General features: G+C 45.9%; 1 long non-coding RNA gene across 1 annotated transcript; it reads left to right on the top strand.

Moving 5' to 3' along the window:
• The first annotated feature begins 7,281 nt into the window (after positions 1 to 7,281).
• On the top strand, positions 7,282 to 9,108 carry LOC127296156 (uncharacterized). The gene is made up of 2 exons (XR_007848281.2): positions 7,282 to 8,291; positions 8,938 to 9,108. It is a non-coding gene; the product is annotated as an uncharacterized lncRNA (long non-coding RNA).
• Positions 9,109 to 13,613: the final 4,505 nt, after the last annotated feature.

Here is a 13,613-nt window from a genome sequence, read left to right as displayed (position 1 = left end):
TTGGATAATGTGATACTTGGCAATTGTTGTGCTCATGTTTAAGCTCTTGCATCATATACTTTGCACCCATTAATGAAGAAACACCTAGAGCTTGCTAATTTGGTTTGCATATTTGGTCTCTCTAAAGTCTAGATAATATCTAGTATTGAGTTTTGAATAACAAGGAAGACGGTGTAGATTCTTATAATGTTTACAATATGTCTTTTATGTGAGTTTTGCTGCACCGGTTCATCCTTGTGTTTGTTTCAAATAACCTTGCTAGCCTAAACCTTGTATCGAGAGGGAATACTTCTCATGCATCCAAAATCCTTGAGCCAACCACTATGCCATTTGTGTCCACCATATCTACCTACTACATGGTATTTCTCCGCCATTCCAAAGTAAATTGCTTGAGTGCTACCTTTAAAATTCCATCATTCACCTTTGCAATATATAGCTCATGGGACAAATAGCTTAAAAACTATTGTGGTATTGAATATGTACTTATGCACTTTATCTCTTATTAAGTTGCTCGTTGTGCGATAACCATGTTCACTGGGGACGCCATCAACTATTCTTTGTTGAATATCATGTGAGTTGCTATGCATGTCCGTCTTGTCTGAAGTAAGAGAGATCTACCACCTTATGGTTAAGCATGCATATTGTTAGAGAAGAACATTGGGCCGCTAACTAAAGCCATGATTCATGGTGGAAGTTTCAGTTTTGGACAATATCCTCAATCTCATATGAGAATAATAATTGTTGCCACATGCTTATGCATAAAAGAGGAGTCCATTATCTGTTGTCTATGTTGTCCCGGTATGGATGTCTAAGTTGAGAATAATCAATAGCGAGAAATCCGATGCGAGCTTTCTCCTTAGACCTTTGTACAGGCGGCATAGAGGTACCCCTTTGTGACACTTGGTTGAAACATGTGCATTGCGATGATCTGGTAGTCCAAGCTAATTAGGACAAGGTGCGGGCACTATTAGTATACTATGCATGAGGCTTGCAACTTGTAAGATATAATTTACATGATACATATGCTTTATTACTACCGTTGACAAAATTGTTTCATGTTTTCAAAATCAAAGCTCTAGCACAAATATAGCAATCGATGCTTTTCCTCTATGGAGGACCATTCTTTTACTTTTATTGTTGAGTCAGTTTACCTATTTCTCTCCACCTCAAGAAGCAAACACTTGTGTGAACTGTGCATTGATTCCTACATACTTGCATATTGCACTTATTATATTACTCTATGTTGACAATTATCCATGAGATATACATGTTATAAGTTGAAAACAACCGCTGAAACTTAATCTTCCTTTGTGTTGCTTCAATACCTTTACTTTGATTTATTGTTTTATGAGTTAACTCTTATGCAAGAATTATTGATGCTTGTCTTGAAGTACTATTCATGAAAAGTCTTTGCTATATGATTCACTTGTTTACTCATGTCATATACATTGTTTTGATCGCTGCATTCACTACATATGCTTTACAAATAGTATGATCAAGGTTATGATGGCATGTCACTCCAGAAATTATCTTTGTTATCGTTTTACCTGCTCGGGACGAGCAGAACTAAGCTTGGGGATGCTGATACGTCTCCGACGTATCGATAATTTCTTGTGTTCCATGCCACATTATTGATGATATCTACATGTTTTATGCACACTTTATGTCATATTCGTGCATTTTCTGGAACTAACCTATTAACAAGATGCCGAAGTGTCGATTCTTTGTTTTCTGCTGTTTTTGGTTTCAGAAATCCTAGTAAAGAAATATTCTCGGAATTGGACGAAATCAACGCCCAGGGTCCTATTTTGCCACGAAGCTTCCAGAAGACCGAAGAGGAGACGAAGTGGGGCCACGAGGTGGCCACACCATAGGGCGGCGCGGCCTGGCCCTTGGCCGCGCCGACCTGTAGTGTGGGGCCCTCGTGTGGCCCCCTGACCTACCCTTCCGCCTACTTAAAGCCTCCATCGCGAAACCCCCAGTACCGAGAGCCACGATACGGAAAACCTTCCAGAGACGCCGCCGCCGCCAATCCCATCTCGGGGGATTCAGGAGATCGCCTCCGGCACCCTGCCGGAGAGGGGAATCATCTCCCGGAGGACTCTACGCCGTCATGGTCGCCTCCGGAGTGATGTGTGAGTAGTCTACCCCTGGACTATGGGTCCATAGCAGTAGCTAGATGGTTGTCTTCTCCCCATTGTGCTTAATTGTCGGGTCTTGTGAGCTGCCGAACATGATCAAGATCATCTATCTGTAATTCTATATGTTGTGTTTGTTGGGATCCGATGAATAGAGAATACTTGTTATGTTGATTATCAATTTATATCTATGTGTTGTTTATGATCTTGCATGCTCTCCGTTACTAGTAGATGCTCTGGCCAAGTAGATGCTTGTAACTCCAAGAGGGAGTATTTATGCTCGATAGTGGGTTCATGTCTCCGTGAATCTGGGAAGTGACAAATCTCTAAGATTATGGATGTGCTGTTGCCACTAGGGATAAAACATTGGTGCTATGTTTGAGGATGTAGTTACTGATTACATTACGCGCAATACTTAATGCAATTGTCTGTTGTTAGCAACTTAATACTGGAGGGGGTTCGGATGATAACCTGAAGGTGGACTTTTTAGGCATAGATGCATGCTGGATAGCGGTCTATGTACTTTGTCGTAATGCCCAATTAAATCTCACTATACTCATCATAATATGTATGTGCATGGTCATGCCCTCTTTATTTGTCAATTGCCCAACTGTAATTTGTTCACCCAACATGCTGTTTATCTTATGGGAGAGACACCTATAGTGAACTGTGGACCCCGGTCCAATTCTCTATACTGAAATACAATCTACTGCAATACTTGTTTTACTGTTTTCTGCAAACAATCATCTTCCACACAATACGGTTAATCCTTTGTTACAGCAAGCCGGTGAGATTGACAACCTCACTGTTTCGTTGGGGCAAAATACTTTGGTTGTGTTGTGCAGGTTCCACGTTGGTGCCGGAATCTCTGGTGTTGCGCCGCACTACATCCCGCCGCCATCAACCTTCAACGTGCTTCTTGACTCCTACTGGTTCGATTAAACCTTGGTTTCTTACTGAGGGAAACTTGCCGCTGTGCGCATCACACCTTCCTCTTGGGGTTCCCAACGGACGTGTCAACTACACGCATCAATGCTCCCGCAATTTGCAAGTGAAGAAGTTTGCGGGACGGATTCCTTCTTGACACCAAAATAATACTGAAACAAGGGCAGCTCAGGTGTTACCCGGAGATGACCCTCGCACAGGGTGACATGGTTGGCGATGGCGAGGATGCTGTTGGGTGATATGTTGTGAGGTTGCAGGTTGTACGCCTTGAGGATTTCCGTGAAGAAGTCGCTCGGCGGCAACGAGAACCCGCGCTCAACCAGCGCCTTGGTCAGCACCCAATCTCCGGCTTTGGGCGCCGGGATCAGGGCACCCGGGACTGTTCGCCAAGATCTGGGTTGAAGGAGCTCGTTCTCTGTGGTGGTGCAGGGCCACCACTTCCCTTTGACCTCGCCTTCGCGAGATCGAGCCTTTGACTTCTTGGTGGCGACCTCCTCCACTTTCTTCTCCATCTGTTTGGATCCGGCCAGTTCTTCCGGGTTGGCCGATGTCCCTTCAATGTTTTTGACAGAGCCCTTAGAAGGATCCAGCTGAACAGGGCTGAATGGTGGAAGGGCGGAGAAGATGGGCGTCGCTGAGATCGGTTCCGTCTGTGAGGGAGGCGGAGTCGAGGAAGACATCTACAGATTGCGAGTACACTAAACTTAGCCGGAACTACTACTACACCCTAGTCATCCCTACCAACATCGGTGAAAAAGCTTGAAGCTGAGGACTTACCGGAATGGTTTCCGCGGTGGTCGGAGACGTCGACGGTGAGGTATTTGCTGCGGTGGCTCGCCGGACTTAAGAACTCGATGAACTCGGTGCGGCGGCGCTAGCTCCGGCGAACTTCCGGCACGGCGTAGGACTGAAGCTCGGTGGCGGCGCTAGACGGAGAGGTGAAATGGGGGGAGAATGACTGATTAGGAGTGTGCGGTGGGATATTTATAGGCGCGAGATGAGATTCATGCTCCGCATCCTGTGGTCGGAATGCAAGCGTCGCACCGTTGGATGGATGACACGTGTCCAAAACCCTAGCGACAAAAATGGCTAAGGATAAGTTACCGTTCAATACCCGAAAATGACGCCAAGATTGGCGGAACCGTTTGAACCTCTTAAGGTTCCGGGTAAGAATTCAAAAACGACAAGCCGTTATCTCTGCAGGGGAGTAACCCAAAGACTCGTTGTAAGAATGAGGTCGATGGATGAAGTTCCGCGGGATAAGGGATTTTTCCGGCATGAAATCAAAAGATCTTAAGGTTGGAGTTCTTCAATTTTCCCCATGTTACCGAGAGGATTGTCGGAAGCAAAGATGATTCAAGTAAGGCGAAAACAAATAGGTGAATCTCGGAGAACTCTGGGGGCTACTGTTGTGGGTATACTTCATGGGTGTACCATCAACAGTGCCTAGATCCGGCATGTTGAGATCATTGTGGGAATCGGCCATGCCAAAGAAAGAGTGCCAAATCCACAGGTCCTATGTTGCAATTTCCTAAAAAATGACAGTGCATTCCATCGCATGCCCACTATACTGACTCATCAAGGAGATCAGCAGTCACTCCGTACGCAATACACTTCTAACAAGAGGTGAAGCCTATCTTACTAGTGGCAATGGGCATGTATCTGAATTAAGGGTCGTAATCTCTAACGCCACGAAGAATAATTAAGAACAAGTCTCTTGACATCCGATACCGCCGCCGAAACATGGCTTCTGTGAAGACTGGCTTGGTTGGGTGGAAGTAGTCCATGGAAGTAGTCCGCGCAATGTGTTGGCCTTGCGAGGCCTTGTCGAGGCTCTGTGCACCGGCCTCTGCGTCTCAGTATGCTCGTGGATGAGGGTGGTTGCGGCAACCATGAGCCCCCAGGAGGCGTCTGATTCATCTTCCAACGAGCTATCGAGGATGCCCTTGACGAAGAAGTCGATTGACTGCTTGAGGTCCATCGGCGATGCAACAATTAGAGGTGGCATGCCATCTTCAAAGAAACAACCGATAATGATCCAGGATTTCTTACTGGGAAATAAGCCGAACAGGTCATGGGCGCCGTGACCAGCGGCCTGTTCCGAGTGAGCTGGCGGCGGTGCAAGGCTATGGCGAGTCCTCCAATGGCACTCCACACCGCCACCAAAAAGTTTCTTCCTATGAGGTGCGGGTGAAACAAAAAGGTACGGGCAATGGTTAGCGACGGAGCCGACGACGGCCTAGCTCTAGGGTTGCAAAGTGGAGGGGAGGTAGGCAAATGGGCGAAGTGGGTTTGCTGTCCCTGGTTGGCGGGCCCAGGGTTGACTAGAATAGGATTCGCTCGAACCGGCTCGAACCCGCTTGTTATCCATGCCAATGCATTTTCTCCACAAATTTAGACCGATAATATGTCGCCTCGAACATGACCGATCCAACATAAATAAAACTGATACTTTTGATCCATTTACATGGGACCGCTAAAGATGCGACGTCCTGAAGCTACCAGTCGGATCCTGCTCTATCTCGGCTGCGACGGACACGGCCGGTCAAATCTCGACCGATCGGCGGCTTCACTAAAAGCCTAGCAAAAGTAACAGGTACTACTGCACTACTGTCTGGCCTCTACAGGCGTGTGTACGTGCGTTGGACCGTTGGTAATGGTACACATACGCTGCTCAAACATCACGTCAGGGTAGTACATTACACTGTATATACACTCATAAGTCCTAACACCATACAAGATTTTTACCTCCTCATGACCACATCAATGTCTTCTCATCAGAAAGATGATTTCTATACCGACCTCCCTGTATACAAACAGGCGTGATGCATCTGTACGTAGTGTAAGTACGTGCGTGGCTAATTAACAGCAGAACCACCGCGCACTCCGATGCATGCGTACGCATGCATGCATGTCAGTCCATTTTGACCTTGCACTAAAACTAAGCGTGCAATTAATAGATGACTTGGATGTTCTGGATCTCATGCGCTCGTGAAAGATAGGGGCCGGAGCGATGCAGATAAAATACTCTTGGGGTGGAGAACATGAGGGCACCTTTTCCGGCGTCTTGTGCGTTAAGCTTGCACTAACGCACATCTCTCGCCGAGTCAAGACTGCGAGTGATGTGCTCGCTGCCAAGAGGAAGATGCCAAACCTGTGCATGAATCCCACAAACACGCTTCCGTTTGGACAACGGAATTGATGCACTTGAAACAAGGATCATCAATAGTCGCGTTACTATACTATACTCAAAATCCCAAGAACTAGCGAGCAGCGACTATGTAGATCTGGTGAACCCAGCTAAAGATCGGTTCCATTTAGTTTAAATTTGAATTAAAATCACGATATATATAAGTTATGAAATGGAGGAAGTAACGACTGTTCTTTCTAAAGATCGGTTCCATTTAGTTTAAATTTGAATTAAAATCACGATAGAAGTTATGAAAGGGAGGAAGTAATGATTGTTCTTTCTAAATCGCTATATTCGTTAGGGATTATAAGGCTCCATCAATATTTGAGCTTAACCTTAACTACAAATTATATGTTACATGAATTTTTCCATTGGATCCATATTTGAAAGAATTTTCCAACACTATGATTTTTATTACCAATAAATTATACTAATTTTGTTAGTTAATTTTATTAGTTAATTTTGTAGTTAAAGTTAGTCTCAACTTTGATGCATCATGAGATAGTGTCACTGAGAATTTGGAGATTCTTTTTTTTATTTGCAACTGGCCATGCGGTGTGGAGGTCAAATTCCTCGGTCACACCGTCGTAGCGACTAGCTAGTGTTTTTGTAGTGTCCTGGCCCTGGTCCCCGGCTGGATCGTGCACGACAACGAGTTCTGCAGAGGCATGAGGGTTCGTATCTTCGTCTCCATGCAACATGCATGGAAGAAGAAGAAGGCCACCTTGAGCGTTCATTGCCTTGCTCTTATCTGAACGATTCGTATTTATAGTGATCAAAGAATGAACATACATTCATCAAATAAGAAGAAACGAGAAACCTCGAGAAAAAAAAAGGAAGAACAAACGATTACATGAATGTTTTTACTTGAAGGATCAAGCATGACAAAACTAAAAATCAGCGAGAAGGGCGTACTATACTATCTATTCTATACTCGGCACCCTTCTCATTCGACTTCCTTTCTCCTCCTAGCCCAGGCCCAGGTCGATCAATCGATTAACCAGAGCTCTTTTATGGTACCTGGCGATAAATATGGGCCATCCAATCGATAGATTGAACCGTGAAGATGAAACCATACTGCCTGATTTCGACCGCCGAACTCACGAGCAGTATATAGAGGTGTCCTGCGCCTCTGGAGCCAGCAGTATACGTTGAAGAGGGCATTTTAGGAAGATCATATTTTGTAGCAAGCCAGACTCCATCTCCTACCCGTCCGTTCGTCCCCTAACTAAAAAAAAAAGCAGATCCCCTCGCTCTGTTTCCGGCCGCCATGGACCTGCACCCCCGTAGTCCCTCCTCTCTCTTCGTCTTGAGCAGCGGTGGAGACAGGAACCACCCTTCCGAGCCAGGTCTGGCCGCCGCCAACGCGCACCCCCTATCCCCTCCTCCTTGGTCGATTTGAATGGCCCCTACGAACTAGGGTTCCGGCCGTCGCCGATGCGGACCATCGTGGCGCAGCTGGTCGATCTTTGGCCAGGATGATCCGCAGCCATGAAGGTTTAGGAGGGCCGCGCGTCCCAGCCGGTCAAGCATTGGGCCGAGGCAGAGGCGGTGTCGCCGGAATAAGCTGCAGGTGGCCGAGGCAGAGGCGATGTCTCCGGCGGTTGCCGCCGAGCACGTCGACGAAGCTGCAGGTGGCCGAGGCAGAGGCGGTGTCGCCGGTGGTTGCCGCTGAGCTCGGAAACGAAGCTGCAGGTGGCCGAACCCACTGGCACAGCTCTTCTCAGACGGTGTCCCGGGCCAACAGGGCAGACCATGGTTGGCGGCGGAGTTAGAGCGGCGGAAGTTGCAGAATGCACCGTCGCCCAGCTGCAGCGCCGCCTCCTTCTGCCGCAAATTGGGTTGAGTGGCCTTACACATCAAACCTCCATGATCATCACTCTTGTCGCGGCGTCGAGGTCTGGTGGATGACGGCTGTTGCCCTGCAGAGTTTCCAACGACGACAGCAGTGATGAAGCGTGCAGCATGCAGCATACAGCGATGAGGCTGTGCCGCTATAATCCGAGCATATTACTTAGGTAAAATGATACCATAGCTCTGTGCAAATGAATTGATACCATCATGAACTGTACTTCAGTTTGTGGATTGAAGGTTTCAGTCAATTGCGAGTGCTACATAGCCTAGTATGTCAGTTGGTTGATTTGGTTCATGTTATGTGTGCTTAGAAAGAACTAGCAATTGCCCATTTAGCTGAAAAGATATAGATAATATTGTTTCGTATAAGTGAATGATACTCTGTGTAATTGGCATACTTCATAAGCTATTTGTGTTATCTATTTCAGGTAATATAGTTGTATGGGTTCCCATTCTTTATGCTAGCCTTGGAAAACTAGTCGGCTCTGTATTTGTACGGAGTTACTTATGTATGAAGCAAGAACCTTCAGCATTATGCAAATCCGTAAAAAGAACATGCAAATTACCCAATCATCAACAAGCTCTTCCGCTAATTTTCTGGTACATATTGTTAATGTTATGGTGTAAATAATCTATTATCTATTATATATGTAGAAGACATAGTGCTATTACAAACTGGAGTCAAACATTCCTGCTGTTTTCCCAGCCGACCTTGCATTCCATGATTACCAGTACTACTTTCCTTTTCTCCATCAGTCGAGGTACAAAATGAAGGATCTTCTAACTTGTATTAGTTGCCTTGTATGTCAGGTGATGATGATGAAAGTGTTTTCTAGGAGCTGGGCGAAGGAATGACCCCATGAACCTTTTTTAGGAGCATCAAAAAGTTATACTTGGCCAAAATATTTCTTGTACAAATAAAGAGGCATGTGTTTTAGCTCCATTCTGTGAGCTTATATTTAAGTGTGTGTTCATGTAGCATATCACCAGATGTTTAAGCTACGAGGCTTCCATAGACATCTATATAGACATCTTGATCTCCATAGACATCTCGATCACCTTCCATAGACAAGAATTAAAACAAGGCTTTAGCGAGTGGATGGTTATGTTTGCCCACGGAAATCATTTACAAACCAATCTCCTTCCATAGACATCTCAATCTCCATCCGAGCACCGCATCCACAACTCGGCAGTGGCCGGGACGTTCATTCTCATTTAGTTTTTTTCGAAGCGATTCCTTTCTAGAGCACATAAAGATGCCGGAAAACTATGTCCATTTAATGTTAAATTATTTACTTCACGAGTACACTGCTCACTGCATCACTAACAATGCTTGAAAAGTCCTTCTAAACTGAACAACCTGGCCCATACTCAATTTAACAATGATTCTAACACTACAGAAGTCGTTACATCACAGTTCAATCGGCCTGTACATTCAGTTCCTAGTGCTTCTACCAGCATCTAGGCAAAACGAAAACTTAAATCCATTCACAGGTTTTACCATGGGTGAAACTTACAGTGGATCTGCATACGGATTCAGTCACCCTGTACATTCAGCTTAGTTCTGCTACCAGCAGCTAGGCAACACGAAAAAAAAACTATTCACAGTGTGCATGGGGATTTGCTGCGGGTCGAATTCGCAATGAGATGCTGATTTACAGACAAATTCCGTCTCAGAGGTTGCAATGGATGATGACTAGGAGACGCTGCTGCGAGGTTGGCGAGGGCAGGGCCGGACACCAGAGCCGGATACGTCGGCGGCGACCAGGACGACTGAGCGATGGCACGAGGCAGCGGGCAGGCGACATGCCTCGATAATAAATGGGCTGAGATCTTGGCCCAGCAGGAACTTCCTTTACGATAAAAAAAATTTCGCTGTTCTAAAAAGTTGGAAATTTCTATCGTACCCCAACAAATCAACGGTGAGATGAAATATACTGCTCCATGCAGTATAGGGTACCGTAAAAACCCTCATTAACCAAGAGAAGAAACATCAATTGACCGACGACTTGCTGCGGAGGAGAAAAGAAGGAGAATCAGAAGCTTACAGAGTCTCGATCTCGGCACCGTGGTCGATCCCTTGCCTGTTGCCTGTTACCTGCGTGCTCTTCTTCCTTCCCAACACGATCGTACAGTATCACTCACCCAAGAGATCAACAGCTTCGGTACGCGGCTCTTCGCATACATGTCGCCCGCGCCAGCCACGGTCCTGGAATCGGCTTCATCTGTTGTGCAAAGGGTTTGCACCTGTGGGCACTTCCCTCTTGCCGTCCTTCAGCCCCAACGGCGAGGGGGCCGCAGCCATGGGCAGCGGCGCCATGGCCGTGAACACCGACGTGCGAGCTGCGTCGACAACCAAGAGGAAGGTGGATCCCAGGAACGAGGAGTGGACGAGGACGGCGATGAGGAGCCACGACGCCAGCAGCCCACCCGCCGCCGGCCTCTCTCGCCGCCGAGAGCAACAAACCATGGCTGCACTGCCTCTCGGTTCAATTACCGCAGAGTACACCGCTGGTCCAGAGGCTCGAAACCTCTAGCCGGCCGAGGTAGAAGCGGTGCGGGAGAGGGCACGGTGGCGGAGGAAGCTGTGGAGAGATTGCGGGTACGTGCATATGAACGGAGATGAGGGGCCTTGGAAAGTGTCGGGACTCGGGATATAGGAGAGAAGGAGGCGTCTGTGTAGCTAGCTTGGACTTGTGCTCTGCTGGCTAGCTTGGACTTCAGTTGATTTGAGGAGTTCAGTGTGTGAACTGGGTGACGGTGTGCTCGGTCGGCGCGAGTATAAAAAGTGGTGAAGCGAAGGGACTTCTGAGTTCTGACAGGAGATCTAACACGGTAATTTAGTGATGAATCTAACGATATTAATTTAGTGTTAAAAATGTTGCTATTTTTTCTATGAAGTTGATCAAAGTTAATGAAGTTTGACTTAAGATAAAGCTAAATGTACACTTATTTGTGGACAGTACATAGGAAGTTACTAGTACAAAATATTTCAGCAAACTCTATGACCTCCTTAATACATCTAGAAGAAAGCTCTTCCGAACAATAAAAGGAACAAGTCAGTTTCACTTATAAGAGGAGCGGGCATCAACCGATCGTCTTACCTCCCTGTTGTTGAAGTTTATAAGTAGATTGCCTAGCCATTTTCATAAGTTCGGACTTTTGGTTCAAGTGGATAGTGCATGAAGCTTAGCATGGTATCAGAGCCCCATGTTTCGAGTTCAAATCCTGGTTTTCACAATTTATTCTAAAAATTATCTTTTCTCCCCCTCTTCGCGCATCCTCCTGCTGCGCCCGGCCTCCCGCTGTCTCTTTGCCTCTCTACACGTGTTGTCTTTTCATCACACGTGAGAGGGGGTGTTGAAGTGTATAAGCCATTTCCATAAGTTCGAACTTTTTGTTCAAGTGGCTAGTGCATGGAGCTTAACACCTGTCACCCAAACAATATTTATAATTTATGTTTGCAATGTTGCTGCATCAATATTTCTTCTCACGGTGTGCCACAACATTCCGAAAAGACCAACAAAGCAAAACAATTTGTGTATATAATAACATATATATACCGACAGGTTGCAGCAAATCACCGAGAAAAATCGCCACACTTATGTGACATGCAGAGAAACACTTGTAGCAAACAAATGAAAAGACTTGCAGCGTGAATACAATATTTGAAGCAGATGTCCTCAGTCACCGCAGATGGTCACCCAAGTGATAACAACAAACACCTACGAGTTTGCAGCATGTCAGACTATCATAAGCACCATTCAAAAAGGAAAATCGCCAGCTTCATTTTGGAGCACCAAATTCATCAATCTAGGCTTGTCGATGGTGACACCAGCTTACTAGATGACAAGGTATTAACTTATCAATGCCTATGGATTGTAGGCTAGGGTTTAGTTGGAAGTAGAGGGCAAGTAGATCTCGAAGGTTTCAGCCGAAAAGTACTCGACGATTATGAAAACTAGGGTTTGTAAACAATGATTCGATGATCTCTGTGTCTCTCGACTCCCCCTTATATAGGAGGCGGAGCCGAGGGATTCGTGTAGTACAAGTTACATAGTCCGGGAAGGTTTCTAACTCATCCCGCAAGATTACAAATAACACTTCCTATTACAACTCTATCTTTCCTTTAAATACATCTTGGGCTCCCGAATCTTCTTATTCTTCGGGTAGTGGGCCTTCAATAAACCCCGGGTACTATCTTCGGCAGGCCCATTTTGGATGCCTATGTCAGTAGCCCCCGAGATTTTGCTTGAATCGTAGAGTCAGGGAAAATCTCCACCGTTTATTTTTATTTGACAGCTTCAACTTTTTTTATATTTCTTCACATAAAATTCTATATTGTACAGGGATAATGGTAATTGGGGCTAGTTCATCTGACGGATCAGGTACTAGTTAACTGCTCTAGTGGCAATCCGCAAAAACCTACTTCAAGATCACGTCCCTGGACATGATCTCGGGATACTGGTGTAAACTTCGACAGGTGCCGCTTAAGGTCTTACCATTCTGTCAAGTCCCAGTAAAATTTATCGGGTACCTAACGCGTCCGTTAGGATTTTTCTTCGTATCTGTTGATACGGATATAAGTAGCAGAGCGCAGTCTTTGGCGATGCCACGCCCAGCAGAACGGATCTGGTGTCTTACCTTCGCAAATTTGCGGCATTCAGAAATTGATCGCAACTTTGGCGTTCTGAGAATATATTGTCGAGTGCTTTTTCGGCTGCTGGAATGGCACATTTTATCGAGTCAAAGATGACTTATATTGCTCTCCCGATGGGAGTATATGTAGAGTTAGTTATAACTCGAAATATACTCTTTTGCTCTTCTATCTTTCTTTTTTCTCTTTCTTTCTTTCTTTTATAATTTCATCGGGCACGCGAACAGCGTTCCCGATGGGAGTAGCCCCCGAGGCTACAGCCAAGGACTTGTTTTTGGTTGTAGGCTCCACGCCTCATGCCGCTATATTCTCTTTTTATCTCCCGAAGTTTTTAAATTTCTCGGGTGCGCGAACAGCGCTCCCGATGGGAGTAGCCCCCGAGGCTATGAACAAATATTTGTATTTGGTCATAGGCTCATGCCACTTCTATTTTGTCTTTCTAGATCTTTTTCTTTTTTCCGAAGTAGCCCCCGAGCATTTGATCAAAAACTTGTATTTGATCAAAGGCTCAATCATTATTTTTTCGTGTCGCCTTTTACGAAGCTGTTGAGTCGAATTTTACCTTCTGTCAAGATGACGTTGTTGCTGACGATAGCCACGATTGCCTGTCAAAAATTTGCGATAAGCCTTTTCTCACCGCCATGCGGGCCTAATTAATCCACTATCTTGACACGTCGTGCAAGTGGGGGACACACGTCCTCCGCTTTTCCTGGCGCACGCACCGTAACTTCCGCGACGTTGAATTACTTTTTTACCCTTGATGCCACGTGGCTATCATCTGTCACACATTTTCCTTATCCAACGGTTCGTCGTTTCACCGCACCCCTAT

Source organism: Lolium perenne, chromosome 4 (assembly GCF_019359855.2).
Source record: "Lolium perenne isolate Kyuss_39 chromosome 4, Kyuss_2.0, whole genome shotgun sequence".
In the NCBI taxonomy this organism is placed as follows: Eukaryota; Viridiplantae; Streptophyta; class Magnoliopsida; order Poales; family Poaceae; genus Lolium; species Lolium perenne.
Note: the sequence above shows the minus strand (reverse complement) of the source record. Positions and strands in the feature narration are given on the sequence as shown.